Source organism: Leopardus geoffroyi, chromosome D1 (genome assembly GCF_018350155.1).
Source record: "Leopardus geoffroyi isolate Oge1 chromosome D1, O.geoffroyi_Oge1_pat1.0, whole genome shotgun sequence".
NCBI classification, from domain to species: Eukaryota; Metazoa; Chordata; class Mammalia; order Carnivora; family Felidae; genus Leopardus; species Leopardus geoffroyi.
Genome location: NC_059329.1, coordinates 14,172,952 through 14,198,568, shown reverse-complemented (window position 1 = coordinate 14,198,568; position 25,617 = coordinate 14,172,952). Strand labels below are relative to the sequence as shown.

The 25,617-nt window shown below is 48.3% G+C and overlaps 1 protein-coding gene and 1 long non-coding RNA gene across 3 annotated transcripts in view; one reads left to right on the top strand and one right to left on the bottom strand.

Annotated features, from left to right (window-relative positions):
• The window catches only part of BUD13 (BUD13 homolog), a 306,228-nt gene extending 284,126 nt beyond the window's left edge, over positions 1-22,102 (top strand). For both annotated transcript variants that reach the window (XR_006713754.1, XR_006713753.1), the window contains one exon: positions 21,608-22,102. The gene's annotated coding sequence lies outside the window, so the exon portion shown is untranslated. The remainder of the gene's footprint in view (positions 1-21,607) is intronic.
• LOC123600703 lies at positions 12,854-16,178 on the bottom strand. Its single transcript, XR_006713765.1, has 2 exons — positions 16,042-16,178; positions 12,854-14,097 (listed from the first exon to the last, which is right to left on the bottom strand). It is a non-coding gene; the product is annotated as an uncharacterized LOC123600703 (long non-coding RNA).
• Positions 22,103-25,617: the final 3,515 nt, after the last annotated feature.

The window sequence follows — 25,617 nt, the reverse complement described above, 5'->3', positions numbered from 1 at the left end:
ATTTGGATATCAGACTGACTGTAATCTGTTTCCATTTTCCTTTTACGTGTCCCCCGCCAGAAGCTAGAGGCTCAGCCATGGATATCCTGCTGTTTCCATTTGGCTGAACGAGGGGATAGATTAGATTCCTATTTGCTATGCGGACGCTCCCATCTGATATCCATTAGATGTGTCAGGGGAGAGCCGGGAAAATGTGTCTCCCCTATTTATTTTGGGTGTGGTGGACTGGGATAGTGGTGGTGATGGTGGGGGCTCTGGAAGATGTCACCAGCTGCCTCAAAGGTACTGACATGGCTTGCTTTCTCCTTCTGCTTGGTAATAAATCATGGCCCACATTATTTCTATTCTGAGAGATAGGGGTACCAGGGACTGTTTCCTGCCACTCTAGGAGGATGAGAAACTAGACACTGGTTGAAAGGTGGGGCCAGGGCCTTTGGTGCAGCACCCTAGAGAGCGAGCCCGGGGTACAAGGTGCCCTGTTGTATGTGCGAGGAAACTGCGGCCCAGAGAATTCAAATAGATTGTTTCCATGGAATCACCTAGCTCCCTGCTCTTCTTTCCTGCTGCCAACTCTCCCGAGGGGTGCCTTCCAACAGGCCACTCCCTGCCCACCCATTCCTCATGAAATACATTTATAAATGTATTTGCAGCCAATCTGGAAGGCAGGGCCATGTCTAATATTTTTCTGTGCCCTACAAGTTGCCTTGCATGGTGTTATGCATAAGGTGAGCCCACAGTACAATCTGGTCAATTGCTCGGGCCCTGAGAGTCACCTTGGAGGTGACTGTCCTCTATAGCAATTGCTTATGAAGCCCTTAGTATGTGCGGGTCTATGCATATCATCTGGCCCTGGGAGCACCCAGGTCTTGTGGGCCTCATCCGGGCATTTCTGAAGGCCCATTCTTTCTGCCTTAGCTAACCTGCTGTGACCAGGACAGCCTTCTGCCATTTGCATGATCCTGCTCCTGCCCCAAGCCCCACCACCAGCTGCTGCTTTCTGGGTTCCCTGGAAATCTTCAGGGGGACGGCTCCTTTTTAAAGAGAGTATTGTTTCCTGTGACACTGACAATCCTTCAGAATTGACAAGACCTGTCTCTGCATTTTTCAGTCTGCCACAGGCTCTCAACCTGGGGCCTAAGTGACTTGTCATCTTCTCTTGGCTGTCTCCAGCTCCTCTCTCCCCAATGGAGCCATAATCCTCTCCCTTTGATATCACAATTGTCTCCATAGCACTAGCAGCCCTCACGGCTCCGCGGGGCTCTCAGGCCTCGGAAAAAGATGGAAATTACAGCAACAAAGACCCTCTTAAGAATCGTGCCAGCTTTACCCTCCCCTCCCTGTCTCTTCCCCCTGCCCAGAAAAACATTTCTAGTAGAGAGGATACCCAGGAACTGGAAGAAGGGCAGAAGGGTCCTCAGACAGAAGGCTTTGTTTGCCACTGCTGTTCCAAGGGGGATTATCTATTCTCCTACTTAAGCAGCATGCCCAAGAGAGCTGGCTCCTGGCCTTGGTGTGTGTGGGGGTGGGGGGCAGGGTGTCTAACAGCAGGACAGGTCGAGTTTCCAGAAGCTGGGTCTCTGGGAGGCCCCATAAGTACACTCCCATAGTTTGCCATAGGACTCAGATCTGGGAGACAGGGAGTGGGGAGGGATGGGAAAATAGTACAGATTTTGGAATTCCCAGCATCTCCATATGGTGCTAATGGCCTGGCATGGCATGTGCCCACACCTACCCAAGTCAGGCCCCAGTGTTTAGTATGTTGTCGGGGTTCTGCTTGATTCCCCCAGACCTCAGGCAGGGTGGTTTCTGAGGTCTCTTTTCTCAGCCTGCCATGCCGAGGGCATTGGGCTAGCCCTCAGAGCCTTGGGGGTCCTCTCCTGGCATGGCCATTTGCTCCTTCTGTGCCGAGTTGGAAATAGGGTGTAAAGATGCACGGGTCTGTGCCGTCACTCGCTTGGGGTGAGCGCCGGGCAACTGGCCCAATCCTAGATCATCCATAATCTGTGTTACAACATAATATTAGGAAAATAGAAAGGTCTCCATACAACTGTATTTATTATGCAGCTTTGGACAAGTCGTTTTACCTCACGGACCTCAGTTTCCTCATCTGTAGTGTAGAGGGTGATCTTACCTGCCACCTTATTATGGAATCACATGAGGAGGGGTGCCTGGGTGGCTTAGTCGGTTAAGTGTCTGACTCTTGATTTCCACTCAGGTCACGATCTCACATTTGTGAGACTAAACCCTGTGTCAGGCTCTGTGCTGATAGCATGGAGCCTGCTTGGGATTCTCTCTCTCTACCCCTCTCCTGTTCACTTGATCACTGTAAACAAACAAACAAACAAACAAACTTCTTAAAAAAAGGTAAAAAAAAAAAAGTCACACGGGGAGATGGACATAAAAATCCTTTCTGAAGTATGAAGTGTAAGGGATGGTTGTGTGTAACCTTCTTTTATACCCAAATGTATGTATCACGTAAGGAAGGAATGGGATCCAATTTGCCATGTACGCTCAGAAATGGTTTATAGGCCTCCAGAATCACTTATCCCTAACTTGCCTTGGCCTCCAATATCCAATATCCCTTCCCCCCAACCCTGCCGTTGCTCCCTATTGATACCACACCCCCCTGGAAGTGCAGACTCCATGCCTGGCTGACAAAGGAGGCTCTCGGGGACCTGGCTCCCCCGCCCTCCTGTCTGGCCGTTCTCCACTTCACAAATCCAACCAGTCTGAATTTTGACTTGTTAGAAAGTGTGGTGCCTGCTCTGGTCTCCTGGCAGTGTCCCCTGCCTGCTAACTCCTATCCCTGTCCCTCAAGTCCTGGCTTAATTGCTACTTCCTGCAGGAATCTTTTGGATCAGGTTGGGTGCCCTTGATCTGGCACCTGGCAGGGCATTTAACTTCTTGTTTATATTTCCCACGTGACCACAAGTGCCATGAGACGGGGGCCCATGTCTGTTTGTTCTTTGGTATGTTCCACACCCAGCACAGTGCCTGATGTATGGCAGGTGCCCCATAAACACTTGCTACTGGAAGGAACAGTAGGCTGGCTGGTCCAGGACAAAAGAATGAGTTCGGTTCCACCCTAGCAACTTTGCCTGTAGCCTTTCGGTTCACTGAGTGTCTGCGGAGTACCTCTGTGAGCCATCCCCTGTGCCTGGGCTGCTCCTGGGCTGCAGATCTGCCTGCAGCCCTGCGAGCACTGTGTGGGCAGGCATCGCATCAGGCAGAGCAGGATGGAGCCCTCTGCACCGGAGGCCTGACCCAGGGTCCCCCAGCCTTTTTCCCTAAACCCCGCCAGCTGCCTGGCCCAAGGCCAGTCTGCCCTTGGCAATCCCCAGCGGAGGTGTTTCGGCCCCAGCCCAGACTTTTGCCTGATCGCTATTTCTGCCCGGTCCATGTGGATTTCTAATGCTGAGCAGCAGCAGTGTGTGGGGGGCGAGGGGGGGGGGCGGGGAGGGAGGAAGGCAGGACCACACCCAGCTAGCCAGCCCAGGGTTCCAGCCTGGCTCTGGGAAGGCCTGCTGGAAGATTAACATTCTGAGGAGGAAGCCAGTGATTACATTTTAGACTTGCAAATGGGTTTGGTAAATAGGCTTTGCTGAGAGGTGGGACAGACAGCTGGACTGAGTGAGCAGTAACAGTGAGCAGCGGTGGTGATTAAGGAAGAGATTTGCTCCCCCAGAAAGGGGACTCTCTAGGGGCTGCTTCCTGGTGAGAGATCTTTTAAGTGAATTCACTTTGGCAGCTTCTGCCTTCCTTCGGAGAAGTCCCTGGGCATTGCTTTTGCTGTCTCTCTCTAAGGACTGGCGAAGTAAATGCACCAAATGATAGAAGAGCACATACTCACCCATGCATTCCGCAGGTATCTGTTGAAGAATTCATTCGTTCATTCATCCATTCCCTGGACTAACTTGTATTGTGCACCCTTTCTGTGTCAGGCAATATGCTGGGTTCTGGGGACAGAGCAGTGAGAAAGACATTTATTCCCCGCTCTTTCCTCCACACCAGGATGTAGTCAGGAACCAGGATGGAGGTTAGAGCACTCTCGGCTACTCAGTTGCTAACAGTCCAGGCCACTTTTCTATCTCAAATCGAGGCCAGGACAGTGGACATGTCACATGGATGCAGGTTGGGTTGGCGTGGCCTTCTGGCCGTTTTTGTATTCCCGGTACCATTTCTCTAAAGAAAAGAAGTCAAGGTCAAGTAGGTGAACCACACACTCTGGGTATTGCAGCATGGCCCCTAGCTTATGCGGGGCTTGGTGCAAATTATAAATAAGGGCTCCTTCCTTAAGACACATCACTGCCATCTGCTGGAAAACTGTCACAATGAATATGCAACTCTGCAGGAGCACAACGTGAACGGTGCCCCCTAGAATTGTTCAGTACATCGTCACCTGCCTATCCGTGTGGTCTTGCTCTGTGTTTACTGTATACAGCTCCGTGGATCTGCTGGGCACTGGCTACTGTCTGATACCCCAAGAGAAAGATGCTGCTCTCTGTCCAGTCCCAAACACCTGAGATGCCCAAATCTACCTTTGTTTGCTATTAGCATATACTTCTAAAGTTCTATTAAGTGAAGGATGGTTAAGGGTAGAAATTTCCATGATTCCAAACTACTTGAGAGAATCTGACTAATGAGGAGATAGACAGTTATCTAAGAGGGTCACATTGTCTTCTCCTTTTTCCTTATCCCTTCCTTGTTCCTACTCCACGCTGTGGACAGATAGCATCACCGCTTAGGCCTATGCCAAAAACTTGGCAAGAATAATTCCCAATTCCTTGGCTCTCAATACTCACACATTCTTTGGAGGAATTCCTGAAGTATTTTTGTTTAAGATCCATTGCCTTATTGTTTAACTTAATGGTTAAATCTCTGGCCTCAAACCCCTTTGTCCACAGAAGAGGTAGATAAGCAAAGATTTAATCAACAAGAGATGGAAACCAAGGAAGAATACCGAGGGCCTCTGTTTCCAACCCCATGGGGGCTTCAACACACACACACACACACACCCACACCCCCCACACCCCCCCCCACACACACACTTGTCTGCACCTGTGTATGCTGTCATTGGGAGTAGGTGAGCCAGTATCTGACTCAGGGCCATTTGCCCACTGTGTCCATAAATGGTGGAATGGTGGTTGACAAAAATGATGGTGGTACCACTAATGAATGGAGCTTTCCTGTCCTTGAACTTTGGGTTCAATAGGTAATGTAGAATAAAGGTGTTAGCTCCATGTAGTCTTAATTTATTAGGGATACTGTAACAAAGATATCATAGACTGAGGGACTTAGACAACAAACATTTATTTCTCACAGTGCTGGAGGCTGGGAAGCCCAGGGTCAAGGTACTGGCTGATTTGGTGTCTGGTGAGAGACACTTCCTGCTTCATAGATGGCTATTTTCCTGCTGTGTCCTCACTTGGCCGAAGGGGAGAGGGAGCTCTCTGGGGCTTCTTTCACCAGGACACTAATTCCATTCATGAGGCTCCATCCGCATGACCTAAGCACATCCCAAAGGCCCCACCTAACACATCACATTGAGGGTTAGGATTTCAATATATGAATTTTGCAGGGGACACAAACATTTAGTCTGTAGCATTGTGGCGTTATTTCCTACTCTGACCCCAGTGGTTTTGAGAACTATTTTGGGTGAGGGGCCAGGGGCATATTCCTGGGGAGCTGGTGGTTCTAGCTGCAAAGGCCCTCACCAGGCCCCAAATGGCAGGAAAGGGCTGACCCAGGAGGCTGAATCAGTCAGAGACAACACATTCTCAAATTGAGCATCCTTGCCCTGCTTTTCCCAGCTAAGTGGGTACAGGGACTAGAGCCCATCAGCCTTGAATGCCCCACCTGCTTTCTGCCTCAAATTCTCCATCCCTTCCCTTATTTATGCCATCTGTTCATTAGAGCACAAGCTCCAAGTTAAAACAGCTCTGAGCAAACTCGCCGAGCTCGGCCATAGGTGTTAGGTCTGGGGCAGTGCCGCTGTCTTGGCAGTGAGGTGCACCAGGCCCTGGGCTGGAGGGGCCCTGGAGAGGACCAGTGCACTCTGGGGCAGAGGATGCTTTACCTGGGTCCTGGCTTGTGTCCATCCATTGATCTATTCAGGTGCTGAATAAACACCCAGTAAGCCCCCTCGTGTACAGGGGTCTGTTTGGTAGGCTGTGGGGGCTACACAGATAAATGAGATATGATTCTTGCCTAAAGAGCTTACACAAACTGCCCCGGTAGAAAGATACACGTGGTACCCAAATGCAGTAGAGGCAGTGGGGAGCTGAGGGTACCCCCAACTTAGAGGGTTTCACAGGGAAACCTTGGAAAGGCTTCACAGGGAACTGACATTTGAGCTGGCACTCAGAGGAGGGCTAGGATTTCAGCAGGTCTTGATGAGGACAAGAGGGAGGTGTAGCCGAGGGCGGTCACCAGGAGGAAGGTGAGAAGTGTTCAGCATTGCAGGTGCCTTGCAGGTTGTGAGTCCTGGCTGCCGTGCTAATTGTGGGGAGGAGTATGGGAAAAGGATGGGGAAGGGTGACTGGGGACTCATTAGCAAAGGCCTCTCATCTTGACTGAAGGGGTCATATCAGCCAGGGTCGGTGTCGTAGACAACAACGGCCCCCAAAGACAGTCCCCAGGAGCTATAAGTGTTCCATATGTGGTAGAAAGGATTTTACAGCTGTGATTAAATCAAGCATTTGAGATGGGGAGGTTACCCTGGATTACGCAGCTGGGCTCAGTGTAATCACAAGGGTCTTCATAAGAGGGAGGCAGGAGAGTCTAAAGGAGATGGGGAGGGATTCAGCCACAAGCCAAGGAATGTGAGCAGTTTCCAGAAGCTTAAAGCAGCAATGGACAGATTTCCCCCTGAAGCCTCCAGAAGGAACACAGCCCTGCCAACATCTTGATTTTAGCCCCGCAAGACTCGTATCAGCTTTCTGACCTCAGAACTATGAAAGAATAAATCTGTGGTGTTCTAAGTCACTAAATCTGTGGTAGCTATGGCAATAATAGCAAACTACTTACAGTTGGAAACGCCTCCCTCTCTTGGGGTTTCTAACCTCAGACAAGCTATTTAAATTTTCTATCAGGCACCAGCCTTCTGTCTTTTAAGGGGTTTAATTGCAGTGTTCACCTCATAGGGTTTTAAGGATGAACTAAGATAACCCATGTTCAGCACCTGCTCATGGACAGCATGTAATAAATCGTCGCCATTAGGATTATTCTTCCTGCTAGCTTTGTGGGGCTCATCACCCCGTTCTTGCCTTCCCCTCTTCTCCCCATCCTGCCCCCTTCTCAGTCTTCCTTGCTCTCCCCTCCTCTGGCCCAGTGACTTGGGGCTCTGTGTTTCAGGTGAAGATACTCTTCCTCATCAACTGCCATTTCCCACAGCACACCCCCATACCTCCCCACCTCTTGCCCAACCTCCTCTCCTGCCCTCACCCACTCAGACTGCAGATCGTTGAAAACATAGTATGAAGGACTAAGTGTCTACTGATGTACTTGCCACAACATTCACAGACTTTAATAGTTACTGAAACTATATTAACATTTCTTGTGAGCACCAACTTAAAAATGTTCATTTTATGCATAACATTGAATGAGGTCAACCAGTGAATCTGAGAGATCTATGTGTAGTTGTATGTAACTTAGCTCAGGTTTTGGAAGGTACGTATTGATTGTGTTAGAAGCCTATCCCTGTGACAGACCCAGAGACACACGCTGTTTTCATAAACATATCTTTTTAACAGCTTTATTGAGGTATAATTGATGTGTAAGATACCGTACATATTTAAAACGTACAGTTTCAGTTTTGATGTGTCTCCTGTACCTGTGAAATCATCACCATAATTCAAATGCTAAACACATCCATCACTGCCCCCGCCCCCCCCCCATGGAATTTCTTCTTGTCTCTTTATAATCTCTCCTGCCCCTGGCTGTCCCCCTTCCCTTCTTGCATGATCTCCCCATAGGCAACCACACATCTGCTTTCTGTTACTACAAATCAGTTTGCATTTTGATAATTTTATGTACATGGAATCACATAGTATGTATATTCTCTTTTATCTAGCATAAGAGATTTATTCATGGTATCAATGGGATCAATAGTCCATTCCTTTTTATTACTGAGTACAATTCCATTGCGTGGATGGACCACGGTTTATGAAGTTCCCCACGGGATGAGCATCTGGATTGTTTCCTCTTTTGGGGCTATTACAAATAAAGTGCTATGAACATTTCTATAAAAATCTTTGTATAGGTATCGGCTTTCGTTTCTCTTGGGCAAACACCTAAGGCAGAAATGGCGAGGCCATGGGGTAGGCGTGTGTTTAACTTTTTAAGGAACTACTGTGCTCTTTTCCAAAGTGGTTGTACCATTCCACATTCCCTCTGGCAGGGGACGAGAGCTCCCTATCCACACCTCATGAGCCTTTTTCAAGCAGGTCCGTCTACTAAGTGTGAAGTGTCATGTCCTTGTGCTTTTAATTTGCACTCCTGTAATGACTAAGGATGTTGCACATCTTTTCATGTCTTTACATTTTTTGCTCGTTAAAAAAAATTGTGTGCGGGCGCCTTGGTGGCTCAGTGGGTTAAGTGTCAGACTGTGGCTCAGGTCATGATTTCATGGTTCATGAGTTCGAGCTCCACATCGGGCTTTACACTGACAGTGCTTGGGATCCTCTCTGCCCTTGTGCCACTTGTGCTCTCTGTCTCAAATAAATAAACTTAAAAAAAAAGAAATAAGGAAATTGTGTGGTTTGTTTTATTTATTGAATCTTAAAACCTTTTTGTTTATATTGGATCCAAGGCTTTTGTCAGATTTATTCCAAGATTTTCTTTCTGTCTGTGGGTGTCTTCGAGTCAACAGCATCTTTCAAAGAGCAGAGATTTAATTGTGATGAGTTCAATTGACAGATATCTTTTTTTTTTTTTTTTGGATCATATTTTTGATGCTACTGTTTTTGATTTCTTTTTTGATAAAAAGCCTTTGCTGAATCTAAGGTCACAAAGATTTACTCTTATGCTTTCTTCTGGAAGTTTTATGGTGTCAGGTTTTACGTTTAGGATTATGATTCATTTCGAGTTCATATTTGTATATGGTGGGACACATGGCTAAAAGTTAATATTTTAAAATATGGACGTCCAGTTGTCGCAGCCCCACTTGTTAAAAAGATCATCCTTTATTTTTATTTTTTTAACTATTTTTTTTTTCAACGTTCATTTATTTTTGGGACAGAGAGAGACAGAGCATGAACGGGGGAGGGGCAGAGAGAGAGGGAGACACAGAACCGGAAACAGGCTCCAGGCTCTGAGCCATCAGCCCAGAGCCTGACGCGGGGCTCGAACTCACGGACCGCGAGATCGTGACCTGGCTGAAGTCGGACGCTTAACCGACTGCGCCACCCAGGCGCCCCAAGATCATCCTTTATTAGCTGGCTTGCCTCTGTACCTTGTCAAAAATTAGTTGTCCAGATATTTGTGGATTCTTATATTTTATATACTCTTTCATGTATAAAATAAGTATGTATTTAAAGTTGCACATTGTAGAAACTCCAAGATTGTTTTCGAAAAGTTTTAGGTGACAAATGCTTGTAAATGAACCTAATAAACTTATCTGTCAACTATTGGTGTCAACATTTATTGTTCATTTTTATTAGTACTTTGACTGGAATGAGTCAGGAAAACCACACCTAGCAAAGCCTTGGGGAGACACATCTCAGCATTTTATAAATGCCTCGCAGTCAAATTTTGATGTTAAACTAGGAGTCTTTCCCATTCCTTTAACCCTTTCACTCCTGACTCTACCCTGTGCTTTCTGGCAGGGCTTTCTCCGGCAGGGCCCTGAGGGTAGGGACCATACAGAGAGAACAAAGAGTCCCTTTCCTGGCTTTTGAGCTCTTAAGTAGCCTTTTGTAAATCTATTGTAGAGGCAATGGTATTGAGAGCCATGGATTTCAATTCCAAGGGCAAGGTGCTTGAGAGAAAAAAGGGTATTTTTGAATTTCTAAAGCTTGGCTTTAAATATCAAAAGCCAAAGCCAGAGGGCTCAGTGCACAGATTTTATATCATGAACCAGACTGTGGAGAATAACAGTCTCTTTCTCAGCCCAAAAAGAGATAAGATTTCCACCAGCGGCTGAGGTGGAGTGGAGGAGGGAGAATTGGAAGGAACTTGATTTATCAAGTTTAAACCTGTGGGTCCCTGGCAAGGGCCTTGTACTTCATCCTGCTGGGCCCAGGCTGCAGTGTTGACCAGAGCCCAGACCAGACTGAGGGGGTCCTCAAGGACGGGGGTGATTGCCTGGCCACCCAGAGTGTAGCCTCACGTCCCTGGGACCACACTTAAGCGGTGCTGGAAGGGAGGTTGAAGCTGTGTAGATCTGGAGGGGCCCCGCCTCTCAGAATCCTTATACTCCAGCATGGGGTGGGTACTCCCACAAAGGGTCTGCAGTGCCTGTGGTCCCCAGGGACCCGGGGGAATGACTCTGGGTGCAATGAGAAGAGTGCAGAGTCTGTCGCTGACAAGGGACGCCCCAGCGGGACCCCTGGCACAAACCTTGCATTCCAGAGGCAGCAGCATCCTGCCGGAGGGGAAGGACGCTTGACCGCAAGTCAAATGGAGAGTTGTGAGAGCTGCCACACATTCTGATTTCTGAATTGAGATTGTGTTTACAGCTTCAAGAGCTGATAGGACTTTCTGTGTACAGAGCTTCCTGATAGGTGGGGCTAGATACTTGATGCCCTCAACTCTCCGAGTGGCAGACTGGGGCGTGGGTGTCAGAGCCCCCAGCCTGGGTGGCTTCAACCATTTATCTCACTGTGCTATATAAATACTATTTTTTCTTTGTGCTTGGATAGAAAGAATGCTCGGAAGCTGTGTTACTGCAGTTGACCCTTGAACCACGTGGGGGTGGGGTGGGGGTATGGGCGGGTTGGGACACCAATTTCCTGCATAGTTGAAAATCCACATAAAAATTCTGACATCCCTAAAACATAATTACTGATAGCCTACTCTTGACCGGAAGCCTCACCAGTAACATAAACAGTCAATTAACCCATGTTTTGTATGTTACATATATATTATATAGTGTATTCTCCCAATGAAATCAGCTAGGAAAAAGAAAATGTTACTAAGAAAACCATAAGAAAGAGAAAATACATCCACAACACTGTACTGCATTTATTGAAAAAAAAAATCTGCATTTAAGTAGGCCTGTGCAATGCAAACCCATGTTGTCCAAGAGTCAGCTGTATTTTCCTACTGGTGTGTAACACATTACCACAAACTCAGCAGCTTAAAACCATAATCATTTAGTATCTCATGGTTCCCATAGGCTAGGAATTGGCACGGGTTGGCTGGGTTCTCTGCTCAGTGTCTCACAAGGCATCAAAATTAAGGTATCTGCTGGGCTGTGTTCTCATCTGAAGCTTGGGGACCTCTTGCAAACTACTGACAGAATTTAGTTCCTTGAGGTTGTAGGACTGAGGCCCCCATTTCATTACTAGCCATTGGCCTGGGGTCCTCAGCTACTCCTAGGAGAATCTCCATCCAGTCTCCTATGAAGGAGTCTTATGTAGTGTAACGTCCTCAAGGGAGTGACTATCTTAGTGTTGTAGGATTTTTTACCTCAATACCTGGAGTTCGTTGTCTCACTGCTTTGAAGAATGAAGAGGCGGGCACAAAATGAGCATCAGGCAAAAGTTTATTAGAGTATAAGATCAGAAAGGAAGAATAGTATAGAAGCTCTCTTTACAGAGAGGGGGCATTCCAAAGTGAATATCGCCAACTACAGGCAAGGGACTTCTGTCTTATAGGGTTTTGGTTGCTCCCCCACCCCCATCTTCCCTTTTCCCTCATTCCTTCTCAGGTCCTGCCATTATTGGTCAGATAACTCTAGGTGCTGGGTTGTCCATTCCTGATTGGCTCAATTCCTCTGTGTGAGGAGTCAGACTATGGTCATACCATCCCTCCTATAACATAAGTTTTATGGGTTACTTATCTTAGTTAGGTATTTTGATTGTCAAATTCCTCAGGGGAACCTGAGATGGAGTAGGTGGTGTCTGTTACATTCTTTTTAAAAAAAATTTTTTTAAATGTTTATTTTTTGAGAGACAGAGACAGAGCATGAGTGAGGGAGGGGCAGAGAGAGAGGGAGTGACAGTTTCCAAAGCAGGCTCCAAGCTGTCAGCACAGAGCCCGACGCGGGGCTCAGACTCAGGAACCATGACATCATGAGCTGAGCTGAAGTCATATGCTTAACCGACTGAGTCACCCAGGTGGCCCGTGTCTGTTACATTCTTAAGAGGAACCTTAGGCCCAAGGTAGTTTGCTCTGTGCTCCCAGCATTGTTTCAAAATCTCTGTTTTTTTCCCCACCTCAGGAACTCAGGTCCTAACCTTTCCATCTCTGCCTATTTTATCCCATCTTTCTCTATCATACTAGTATATTTACAGGTCCTGCCCATCCTTGATGGGAGGGGATACAGGATGTTTGCACCAGGGGATGGCACTGGGAGGTCATCTTAGAAATCTGCCCATTGTAGCCATCAATCTGTGGAATGTGCCCAGTACCACGATTATACCATGGACAAAGGGAAAACTTCCCCTGTTGAATAAATCATTAAACAAAAATAAGTTCTGATACATCCCGTGAATTATTCTTGGGTAGTGATCCAGTTACGTGCAAATGAAACACTTTTCATTTGGGCTTGGTTTTCAAGAGACTGCTCAAGCCAGTGAATCACAACTATCCAAAGATCCTGTGAAAACAGTGGGGGTTCCAGAATTCCTTTATTGAATGCACTTCACGGAAGTAATTTGGTTGAAGAGAATGGACAGGGAACCTTTCCTAAGTTGCAAACGTTTTTATTTAGAATTCATGCTTATTTAAGGGGCAGATGTTAAATATACTCCCATCAGAGAACGTATCATTTCACTGGAACTTTGGAGAGATAGATAGGCCTAACCCTTTTGGATGCTTAGATAGAGTTCTGAGTATCCTGGAATGTGCCATCACTGAGGTTGACACAAGAGCATAGTGCAAATTTAAAAAGTGCATCAGAATCACGAGCCTTGGCTTCTAGTACCAGATCTGTCAGCCTAGCTGGCTGTGTGACTTTAAGCAAATCACTCTCCCTCTCTGAGTCTCTGTAAAATAAGGGGTTATGACAAAAGGTTCTCCAAGGCCTGGCTTGTGAGACTCTTCCCTTTGTCCTTGGTATCACGGGCATCCTGGATCTCCCAAAGATCTGGAACACTCAGGAGTAAGAGATCTCTCAGGCCGTCGGGCCATGCTGAGGACGATGGTCTCCAGACGTCAACATTCACCCTGATCTAGGCAGGCTGGGCTCTTTTTTGTTTACAAATGTCTCTACAAACAGGTGCCATGGCTTCTTCTTCTAACCTATTTGTGTGTTCACCCCACTCCCACCCCTAGTATGATTTCTCATTATCCCCCTGATGCCACCTGGCCATATATGACACTGTGATGGGATGCAAGTTGTACCAATATTTCAATTAGTAGCTGGAAATGCACTCAGATTGGCAGCTGCCCAAGGGGGTTGGCAGGTTAGGAACAGGAGAGAATATTTACTCAACAAAGACAAAAACCTTCCAAACAACGTTCCCTGATGAAGCATCCTATACAAGGATCACTGAACCCAGTGCCAGATGCAAATATAAATATAAAATCTTAGCCTTTATTCTTAAGGAGCCGCTAATCTCAGGGAACAGTAGATGAGAGCAGCAGCAGCTTTGTGGGCTCCTTAGACCCCTTTAAGTCCACAGAGAGGACCGTCCTCAAAATTGTCATCCATTCCAAGGTGTCCAGGAGCTTGCGGTTAGCAGGCTGGGGAGGGAAGAGGACTGCGTCCTTAGTGAGCCACCTTACATGTGTGGTGGTCTCTTTGACATGTCAACGTGCTTAGGCTGCAGTCCCCACATATTCCATCGAACACTCATCTAGCTGTTGCTGTGAAGATAGTTTGTAGATGTGATTAAAATCCAGTCAGGTGACTTTAAATAGGGGAGGTTATCCTAAATCATCCCAGTAGGCTTGATCCTGTTGAAAGATCTGGAAGGCAGGGTTGAGCCCTCCCTGAGAGAAGAGGAAATTTTGCTCATGCTTAGCACGTCAAGTCCATATCCTAGAGTCACAGCCTGCCCTGCAAGTTCCAGACTTGCCTAGCCGACCCCCCACAACGATGTAAGCAAATTTCTTACAATTCATCTCAATATACACCTCCTGCTGGTTCTGCTTCTCTGGTTGAACACTGGCTAATATAGCTTGTATCAGAAGTAGTGTGAATGCATTTGTATTTTGCTTGTAGGATGGACTTGTATCTTTGGGGATCGGAGACGTAAGAGAATAATGTCCACCCACCCCCAAAGATATCCATGTTCTAACCCCTGGACCCCGTGATTATGTTACTTTACGTGGCAAAGGGGAATTAAGATTGCACCTGGAATTAAGGCTGCTAATCAGCTGACCTTAAAGTAGGGAGGCCACCTTGGGTTGTTCCAGTGGACCCAATGTAATCACAAAGGCCTTTAAAGGTGGAGGAAGGAGGCAGATGAAGGAGACCCAGAGAGATGGCAGATGAGGACTCAGCCCAGTGTTGCTTGCTTCGAAGACGGGAGATGAGGAAACGGTACAGCTTCTAGGAGCTTCAAAAGGCCAGGGAATGGATCCTCCCCTAGCACTTCCAGAAGGGAATGCAGCCCTGCTGATACCCTGATTTTAGCCCCATGAGACCTTTCTGAGCTGACCTCCAGAACTGAAAGATAATAAATTGTGTTTTAAGCCAGTAATTTGTGGCCCTTTGCTACAGCAGCAATCGGAAGCTGCAGTCCCCGTGTCTCCCACTAGCGGATAGTCGACTGCTACATTACCAATGTTGGGATGGGAGGGTTGTTCTTGCCCTGCAGGTCGGCAGGTTGGCAGGTCCACCACCTAGCCTCTGCTTTACCCCTGTCCCCCAGCTGCCCTCCCAGGGCCCTCGGTGCAGCCTCAGCTCTTTGACCCAGCCCACCCCCACCCCACAGTCTGGATAACCCTAGAAAGGTCCAGAGCCTGCAGCCTGTGAATGGCACCCTAGTCTTTGCTTCCCCCCTCCCCAAAACTGCTCCCACACCAGATGCACTGTCTATTTATAGGCTATTGGTGCCCAGAAGACACTTAAGAGAAATTATGTGATGCTGCCTCTCATTTTTTTCTAAAAAAGTATTTTATTCTCTCTCCCAGCTTATGAGGCCGTAGGGAGACTCTCGCTTTATAAGCTCATATTATTTTGTCAGTTGGTGGCCTGAAGGAGATGTTTCTTCAGCCTCACTCACTTCTTCCAGGAGAGTGCTCCAAGCACACACTTACAGCATTCTCTGGAAGAAATCCTCTCTTCCTGTGTCCAAAGCCTAAAAAAACCCCTGGTAACTGTCTAGAAGGAGATCAAAGGGGAGCAAAAGTCACTTCCATCTTCTTCTTTCTTTTTCTCCTTCCTTCCTACCTTCCTTCCTTCCTTCCTTCCTTCCTTCCTTCCTTCCTCCCTCCCTCCCTCCGTCCCTCCCTCCTTCCTTCCTCCCTCCCTCCCTCCCTCCTTCCCTCCTTCCTTCCTTCCTTCCTTCCTCCCTCCCTCCCTCCCTCCTTCCCTCCTTCCTTCCTTCCTTCCTTCCTTCCTTCCTTCCTTCCTCCCTCCCTCCTTCCTTCCTTCCTTCCTTCCCTCCTCCTGTCTTCCTTCCTTCACTCTTCCTTCCTTCCTTCCTCCTTCCTTCCTTCCTTCCTTCCTTCCTTCCTTCCTTCCTTCCTTCCTTCCTTCCTTCCTCCACTCCATCCACAAATATTGATGAAGTTCCCACTCTGGTTCTGACACTGTTGTAAGAGCTGGTGCTTGCATCAGTTCCTTAGGGCTGCCGAAATAAAGTACCACAAACGAGGTAGCTGAAAATGACAGAAATTTATGTTCTCACAGTTCTGCAGCCCAGAAGTCCGAAATGAAGGTGTCAGCAGGGCCATGCTCCCTCTGAGACCCTGGGAATCCTTCCTTACCTCTTAAAGCTTCTGCTGGTGGCTGGCCACCTTGGTGACCTTGGCCTGCCGCTGCATCTCTCCAGTCTCTGCCTCCATCGTCACATGGCTGTCTCCCTATGTGTATGTGTATCTTCACATTGTCTTCCCTCTGTGTGTGCCTGTGTCCAAATTTCTCTCTTCTTGTTCTAAAATTTTTTTTAAATGTTTATCTTCTTTTTTGAGACAGAGAGAGACAGAGCATGACCGGGGGAGAGGCAGAGAGAGAGAGGGAGACACAGAATTGGAAGCAGGCTCCAGGCTCCAAACTGTCAGCACAGAGCCCAATGTGGGGCTCAAACTCATCAACTGAGAGATCATGGCCTGAGCTGAAGTCGGATGCTCAACCGACTGAGCCACCCAGGCACCCCTCTCTCTTCTTGTAAGGATGGAAGTCATATTGGATTAGGCACCCACTGCTTTCTTCCTATATGACCTCATCTTAATCAATCACATCAGCAATGATGCCATTTCCAACTCAGGTCACATTCTAAGGTATTGGGGGTTAGGACTTAAACATATTTGAAGCAGGACGGGGTGGGGGGGGACACAATTCAATCCATAACAGTACTCAAAGGTGAATCAACTCACTCCTGCTTCTAGTTAGGAAGGGAAAAGGAAATGTAAACTGGCGGTGACAACACAGCCTGCTAGTTGCTAGAACAGGGGTTATTACAGGGACACGGGGCAGGTTGTAGGGGAGCCGGTTTAGTTAGTAGAGTGCTGGCTGCTGTAGCAAACAAATTCATGCTAGGATTTATTGCCTGAACACATAACAGCCCCACATGCCTATGTGGTAGTTGAGGGACTCAAGGCTCCTCCTATCCTGTGACCCTGCCATCCGCTAGGGACTTGTCGTCTGCCTCTGGCCAATGGAAAGAAACAGGAGGCCTGAAAAAGGCACATTTGGGGAAATGTCAGTAATAATGATACAACGATATTTATGTGGCACTTTACAGATTAATCTGGGCACCAGTTCTTTACATATATGAACTCCTTTTGTTTGCACAGCAATCGTATGGTATAGATACTTTGCAGATGAGGAAGTTGAAGACGGGAAGGTTCAAAGACTTGCCCAGAGGGTTGAGAATAGATTGTAGGCATGGTGGGGTTAAGAGGGCCCAGGAGAGAGAGAAATAAAAGGATACAGGGTTGTAGAGGAGGCAGGGGCTGGATCAGGAAGGGCATTGAAGGGCATGCTAAGTAACTGGACTTGAAATTGATGCCAAGGAGAAGCCATGGAAAGGCTGCCATGGCCAGATTTGCCACCAGAGCTCTATAGTGTGTGGTCGTGGAGAAGGATTTGAGAGTTGGCACCGGGAGTGGGCAGCTGTATCAGTCAAGATGCTGCAAGTCCTAGGGAACCCAAACGAAACTAGTTAGATAGTGAGAACCTCTTATCTCAAATGGTGAGACGCATGGCGGCAGCAAGTGTCTAGGATTGGTTTATTGGGCAGCTGCATGATGCCATGAGAACCCAGGGTCTTGCCATATTTCTGTTCTGCGGTCTTCAGCATGTGGGCCATGACTCCTCACATGCAAGGTGCTTCCCGTGCAGACAGGATACCCTTCATTGGAGGAAGAGGAGCTATGTCTCTCCATCAGTATGAAAAACTTTCCCTGAAGTCCTCCAGCAGATTTGCTTACCCTTCTTCAGCCAGGTTTGGGTTCCCTGCCCCTTCCCAAATGAATCACCGACAAGGAGGATGAATTTGTCATGATTGGCTTGGATGAATCCACTTACCTTTGCACCATGTGGAAGAGAGGTGGACCCCTGGGTAGGTGGCCAACAGTATGTCTATGGAAGGTGGCTCCACAGAAGGCAGCCCTTCTGGGAAGTCAGCCAAGAAACGTGGTGGCCTGGATGAAGAGGTTCAGAGCAAGGCAGCCGGGAGAAAGAGAAGTGGATGGGTTCTAAACTAAGAAGGAGAAGGCATGACCCGAGCTTGGTGATTAATTAGGTGCATAGGTAAGAGAGAAGAAAAGTCAAGGGTGACCAGGTCTTAGTGTGGACGGTAGGGCAGGAAGCCAAGGCAGGCAGCCTCTCTCTTCCCTCTTCATTCACACACTCAACAAATATTGCTAATTGTGTCTCATGAGCCAGGCACTTCCACTTGAGTATTTTTAGAGATGAGTATTTTTAGATGAGGAAATGGAGGTTTAACAAAATGAAACAGTCTGTCCAAGGTCACACGGCTGGTGGGTATGCGGTGGGCCTGGGAATCCAGGTCTTTCTGTCTGACTCCAAAACCCATTTTATTGCCACAAGTCCATCCAGCCTCTGCTAAATCACAGTCCTTGCTCCATAAAGAACGCGGGAGGCTAGCACGCAAGTAAATACACTAAATGGCAGAATGTGATAAGGACCAAAGAGGACTGAGAAGAAACGAATGCTTTTGAACAACTACTATGCTTCAAGCACAATACTAAACACATTACATGGGTTCTTCTCGTTTAATTTTTGTGATGACCCTAGGCAGTGCTTTTACTGTCCTCTCTCCACATGACAGTTACTAATCAGGCACTGGGTGCCTGTGTATCTCATAATTACCCATGAAGTATGTGCCCACGTAGTTTGAGGCACTAAGAATGCTCCTGGGGGCACACAACTGAAGTCCATCCTGGAACCCTTCACTCCCCATCACTTACAGGATGAAGGCCAATCTCCTTGCACTGCGCACAGGCCTTCAGGACCTACCTCTAAATCTTGCCTTGCTGCTCACTAGCCACTGTTTTGAATCTCATGCTCCAGCAACACTGAACCATTTGTGGTTCTTCAGGGCTGGAACCAGGGCGAGGCAAGTGAAGTCCCTAGGGCACAAAATTTAAGGAGGCATCACTCTGCATTGCCTCACTGGGCAAAAGTAAGATGCTAAGCATGTCCTGCTATGTGGCTGTGTATCAACACACTTTGGGTCTTGTTTCTTCTCTCAGGAGTATCCTCTTTTCTCCCTCTCCCCAACTTCAATTTGGCTTATGTTCATCCTTAACAGTCAGCTAAGATATCACCTCCTCCAGGAAGCCTTCTCTGACCACCTCCCACTCCTTAGGCTAGGACAGGTGGCCCTTCTTGGGCCTCCTACTAGGTTGATACATTTCTCATTGCACTTCCACCAAATGGTTATCTGTTCCTGTACCTATTTTCCCCCACTGGATTGTGATCCATTTGAGGCCAGTCTTATTTATTTATGTGTTCCCATTGCTTGGCACAGTGCCTGTTCTGAAGTAGGTAGTTATTAAAGGTTTATTGAACTGTTATGTGCTGAGTTGTGTGTGCACAAATCCCTATGATGAAGCCCTAACCCCCAATGCCTCAGAATGTGACTATATTTGGAAATAGGACTGTTAAAGAGGAAATGAAGACAAAATGAGGTTACTAGGAAAGGGCTTAGTCCAACACGACTGGTGTCCTTTCAAGAAGAGGAGATTGGGACACAGGTACAAACAGAGGGAAGACCCTGTGAAGATGGAAGGAACAGGTGGCCACTTAGTAGCCAAGAAAGAGAAGCCCAGAAGAAACTAACTTTGATGGCACCTTGACACAGGTGGGGACTCAGCCCCTGGTGGTTCATGTAGTTGTTGCTCAAGAATTGCCTCCAACGTCTGTGTTGTTCAGGAGTGGGGATAATTCTCACTTGCTCAGTGGGATAGCCTGCCAGCCTCATTTGATGAAAACTGAGCCAGGCTGTGAGAGGCCGTGCCCTGCGAGTCTCTGGAAGCCCTGACCATGAGTCTGCCTGGACTCTCCCGTCCTATATACCCAAGGTGTCGGAAGGAGAGCAGGGGGGCCGCAGACCCCAGACTCAACACTGCCCCCTGGCAGTGCAGATAGACCTGTCACCATGCGAGACTGTCATGTTTTGGGACTTCACAGATCACTCATCGTTTATGGATTCAGATGTACTTACCATGAGCCTATTATGTGCCAAGCAGCGACCCAGGCACTAGGGCTACTGTGGTGAAGGAGACAGACCAGGATGCCTTCCCTTGCGAAGCTCACTTTCTAGCGCCATCAAGATCTTTCCCAGAATCAACCTTCTGATACTGCACACAACTCGTGTTTTTGTGTTTCAGAGTTTACAAAGCATGTTGTTGCTCATCATAGCTTAATCCTCCTCAGAGCCTTGTGCAGAATGATCATATTCCACAAATTTTCACATGGGTATTTCCTCCCATCTCAACATCTGTGACATCAGGATGTGCCTTACAGGATGGCATATCATAGTTTAATTGGCAGTAAATTCTTTTTTAGTGGTAAATAACAGAATGGTAGGTCTTCTAATCAGTGGTATCCCAGATTTAATAAAATATGGAATTATCCCTGTTTCACAGATAATGAGGCTGAAGTTCAGAGTTGGTGGCTTTTCAAGGTCATGGCTATGTTGTCTATGCAGGTGGGGGGGGGGGGGCCTTGGAAAAGTTAGTGCTGTGCGGGAAGCCACTGTACCCTTGGCCAGAGCATCATCTCTGCTCTCGTGGGATTTGATTTCCAAGCACATCATAGCTTGCTGCTCTCATTTTTCTACAGGGAAAGGAAGCTCTCTGCCCAGTCTCAGGATGAGCTTCAAAGGGAGCCTGTCCCTTCCTCACTCCACCCCACCAGGGGAGGAGCAGGAGGGTGGCTAAGGCCAGAGTGAAGCACGTCTGGGATCAAAAGAGCCCCCATCCCTCCAGAGCACCCAGGGGGTTTGACTGAGCTCCCTCTCTGGTCTGCTGAGTGATCAGTTGACAAAATACATCTGGGCAAGGAGGAGGCCTCTGTGATCACCTGCCATCTCCCCTAAACACCCCTGATGCATTTCTCTCTTCATTACACACAAGGTGTCAACCCTTCTTTGATGATCTACAGTCTGACACACCCACTTCTCTGTGGCTGGAAGGCAGTCACCCTGCAGGGGGGAGCAGGGAGAAGCCAGGAACGCATCCTACATGGAGACCAAGAGAAAAGGAAGAGGAGGGAAAGGAGGAGAAGGCTGTCGGAGGGGAAAGTGGGAACGGGCATTTGATGTTGCCTTGTCTTTATCCCATGGCTAATCCCAAAGCTGAGCCCCAGACCCAAAGCCAGGTGTGGGTTGGCCCCAGAGAGCACAATGTAAGCATGGTTCTGCTTCTCCACACTTTGTCCTACACTCCCCCCTGCCCCCCCGCCACACACACATAATCATAGCCTGGGTCAATCTCTTTCCTTCCTACCTGGAACTCTCAACCTGGTCAGCAGCTGCAATGAGAGGGTTTCCTACTCTCTCCTTGGATTTTCCATGGAAGATGTGAGACCCCAAGAGGCCACTTTCTCTATATGCATTCCTTCACCTCCACCCTATATATATCCTTTCACTGGTTCGAAAGTACCTCCAGAAGAATTCCTAATATTCAACTCTCCTTAGGATCTAGCCCCAATCTGTATTCCCAAATGTGATAAGCGCTAGTCTTTGTTCTAAATTCCGGTAGAACACATTTTTTGGACTGAATGGGAAGCATGCCATAAAAAACCCACCTCTGTATCTTTTCTCATTTCAGTGATGCTCTCCCCTCTATTTTCATCCTTTAGCACTCAACTGATGTCCCACCTGTTCTGGGAAGACCCTACTCGGGCCCAGCCTCTAGCAGGTCCTGCCCACAGCTGGTCTGCTGGTCCTTCATATAAAGGGAGCCATGTTCTGCACCTGGAGCCAGAGTGAATCAGTGAGCGAGGAGGATTGTTCCAGAAGGATCCGGATGAGGACCCCTGCCTCCTCTTTGTTGTCCCCACCTCGATGCCATGTGCTGGTTCTGATGACTTTGGCTGTGCACCTGAATTCTTGTTCTGGCACGGGCTCACAGCCCTGTCCTGTGTGCCCACCAATCTCCATTCTGGGATTCAGTCAAATTCCAGTCCTTAAACATGAGCCTTCCAAGGATTACTCTAAGTCTTCTTGGAACTCACCCCAGACTGAGACTGGAGAGAGTGGTGTCCTCTGGTACCTGCTTGTTCATCAGACTGAGCCTCAAGTCATTGCCCTCAGCCGGGTCAGTTTCTGCAGCACCTAGGCCACCCCAGAGGCAGGTAAGTGCTGGCCCCCAGTCCCTTCCTACCTTCCCCCTCCTGCTCTCAGGGATTCACACTACTCTGCAAATCCTGACAGCTGCTGAGGCCTGACTGCTGTCCCTAGGGCTTCCTCCGTGGCATCCTTTTGCTTCTCAAGTGATAAGTACAGGAAGCCAAGTTATCCTTGACATAGATGTCCTCATCCCTCAACTTCCGCACATTGTTCCTTGGGATCAGAGACCCTTGTGTGTGTGAGTTCCCTGCCTCATGCCCAGCGGGCACAAAACAAACATGTTCCAGCAGCGCAAATGCTGAAATCCTCGGAGGTCCTCGCTGATGTCTTACCTAAACTCGTCCTGTTTTGACAATTCATGCCACTCTCTACCTTCACCTCCCACCTGTCCTTTTCTTTCTTTCTTAGGGGTTCCTCTTCCCTTCCCTGTAGTCATTCCCAGTGAAATGTTTGTGGGTTAGATGTAGAATTCTGTGGGGGCAGGGGTGGTGGTTTGTTCATGTCTGTTCCCAACGTCTGCATGGAAGCTGTCATACGGTAGGTAAGGTAGCCAGAAAATAGTTGACCTCTGTAACCATGTCTTGAGCCCCTACTGTGTGCAAAGCATGTACCTAAGTAGTTTGATTCCAGAAAGAAAATAAAACCAAACAGGGTATCTGACCTTCAGGAACCCGGGCCAGGCAAAGGCACTAGTTTCCCATTAACTGCAAATGAGTGCCACATGAGTTGAAGATTCAGTCTGGATAAGGGGTTATCAAATGGCAAGATAGAGATGGTAGTCTTAGAAGAAGATGGGATTCACCATGAGCACATAGATGCCATTTTTGGAATACACCCATCCTCTGCTTCTACCTTGGTGAAGTGCAAGGTCTTCAATGTGGTGGTTAGTAGGACAGGGTTAGAGAAAGGTCAGGAGCCATGAGCCATGGAGGATTCTAGCCCGTGTTGGCCCCGGAAGGCCTGAGCTCCCAGCCCTCCCTCTTCCTTCAGGTGAAGAGTGAGGGTTGTGATGGGGAAAGACAGCCAGGCAGTGGCTGCCTGAGTGGCAGCAGGCAGTCTTGTCAGCCATTACCCTGCCGGAGTAATCCTCGAACCCGTGCGCCTCTCCATTTGATCTGCCTGAGACCGCAGGAGATAGTCAAATGCTTTTGGCTAATATCGTATGCACGCATAATTAGATGGCAGCAATTACCATCTGGGTTCCTAGCACTTGTTCCAACATCCAGGCCCTGGGCAAGGAGCTGGTGGGAGTGAGGAAGGGAGGCCTCCCCCCAGCCCTGCCCGTCCTCTGTCAGCCTCCCAGAGAGCAGATTGGAAGCCTGGAGCCTGGGAGCGCAGCCCTGTGGAAGGCCAACGATGCTCAGTGAAGAGTGACAACAGGCAGGTGGCAGAGGGAATCGAGCTGTGGTGGTGTTTCTGCCAGCTCATGGGTTGGCATGGCATTGCAGGCTGGCTGGGTTGCCATGAGCATGGGTGATGAGGGCTCGTGGGCAGCCCTTGTTTCAGAGAGTTGGCCAAGAGTGGGTTTGAGGGTTCTCAGAGCAGTGACGAGGCTGACGAGATGCCATCTGCCCCGCCCCTGGCACCGGGTTCTTCCACCTTCCGACTGTTGGAGCTCCCTGCGGGTGCCAATGACACAGGCATATGCTTGGCTAGGCCTGGCTGACATTTTCCTGAGGCTGGTGCTCAGACTTCCTGGCTGGGGAGGGGAGGTGGGCATGATGGGAGTCAAGGCAGCCTGGGCAGACGGTCTTCTGATTCAGAGGAGGCTAAAGAGCTTGAGCAGGCATGCACCCCAAGCCCTCACACGTTTCATTATTTCGTACCCTCTGACTTGGGCAGGGTCCCGGTGGGTCTGGCACCATCCCTTGCAGCGCTTGCTACCTGCTGGGCCACGGTTTAATCAATCAGTGGGTTCAGGTGGACCTCTGGCAGCTTCTGCCCAGAGGCGGTGAGGCGTCTAGTTGTGGAAGGATCATCCATGGGCTGCAGAGGCGCGGGACTGGGTTGAATCCCAGCTCTGCATTTCCCAGTGGAATGACCCAGGTCAAGTGACTGAACCAATCTGTGACTCCTTCAGCAAAATGCAGCTGTGAGGCCTGAAGGGGTGCCTGGCACATAGGAGATACTCAGAAAATGTTAGCTTGATTTTTCCTTCCCTTTCCTGTAGGGTGGAGGCTACACTTTTTGTTCTCTCCTTGCCGGCAGAGGGGTAAAGTGGGGGGCGGGAAAAGTCATTCCCTAGGGGGCCTCTTGGCTCGCTCGGCTCTTTGACATCAGGAGACTGTGTGTGGTCCATTCTGGCCAAAGAAGGTGCATTTCCAAAGCCTCATTCTCTGCTGCTTGCCCCAAGACAGAACCTGGGCTCCCCTTGTGCTATCCCATAGCTCTGTAGATGCTTGTCTGCCAGGGCACCCTGCACTTGGCCATTGTTTGTGTTGTACTTGCGTTTGAATCCTCAATCTCCTGCACAATTCCTGGCAAATGGTAAGATTCTGAGAAATGTTTGTTGAGTGACTGACTGTGGCCTAACTCAGGCGATATCACTATTGCTCCATACTGGGCCTTCAGGAGCAGATGGAAAGAGACAATGGCGGGAGACTGAGATGAACATGGAAGGGAACCAGGCGACTTCTGGAGTCCAACATATCCTAGAGGAGAGCATGGCTTTTGGATTCCATTGGCCAGGCTAGCAATCCTGGCTCAGCCATGCAATAGTTGTGTGATTTGGGGGAAGTTACTTGATCCCTTTGAACCTCGGTTTCCTCATCACTAAGTTGGGGATAATACCTAACAGGGTTATTATGAGGATTGAAAGAATGTGCAAAATTTACCACATGTTTGGTGTTCAGTAAAATGGTGGCTATAATGATGCTACTGTCAGATATGAGCTGGGCCCTCTTGGTATCTAAAGAGCTATTAAACCTGACTAGAACATCAGCAGTTCTGTGTCCTGTGATGTGAACCTGTGATTTCCTGAGATCTTTCACTGATTTTTACCCTGTGTGTGATGATCCATTGTCAGGCTTGTCTATATCTTCTCCTTTACTGGTTTCCATATTCACTCTAGTCACCTTCCAGAATTTGCTGAGTTTCTGTGGTCTTGTTGAAGATTCAGGCAGGCAGGAATTGAAGGGACGGTTCAGGGCCCTTGGTGGGACACAACCTTTGGTGAGCTTGCCAGCTCTTTCTCTTTCTCCTTTCTTGTCTCTTCCCTCTTCAAAGTATCAAGCAAATCCTAACCCTCACTTCATGTAGAACAGTTCTGTTCGCTTCTGGATCTCTTGGGGGATTCCTGTTCTTTTGTAGAAATTTATAGGATGCTCTTTCTTACGAGAACTCTGGAGAATGAAGAGTTTTCTGTCTTGTTGCCTCTTGATTATCACTCACTCAGCAGTGTGGCTGGCTGCTGGTGAAGGCCACTAAGATTCTCCTTTCATAGTTTCTAGGAAGGTGTAGGATGACCCTAGGCTTCATTGGGGTTGGTGTCAATGGCTATGCTGAGCTGGGGTGGGGAGCA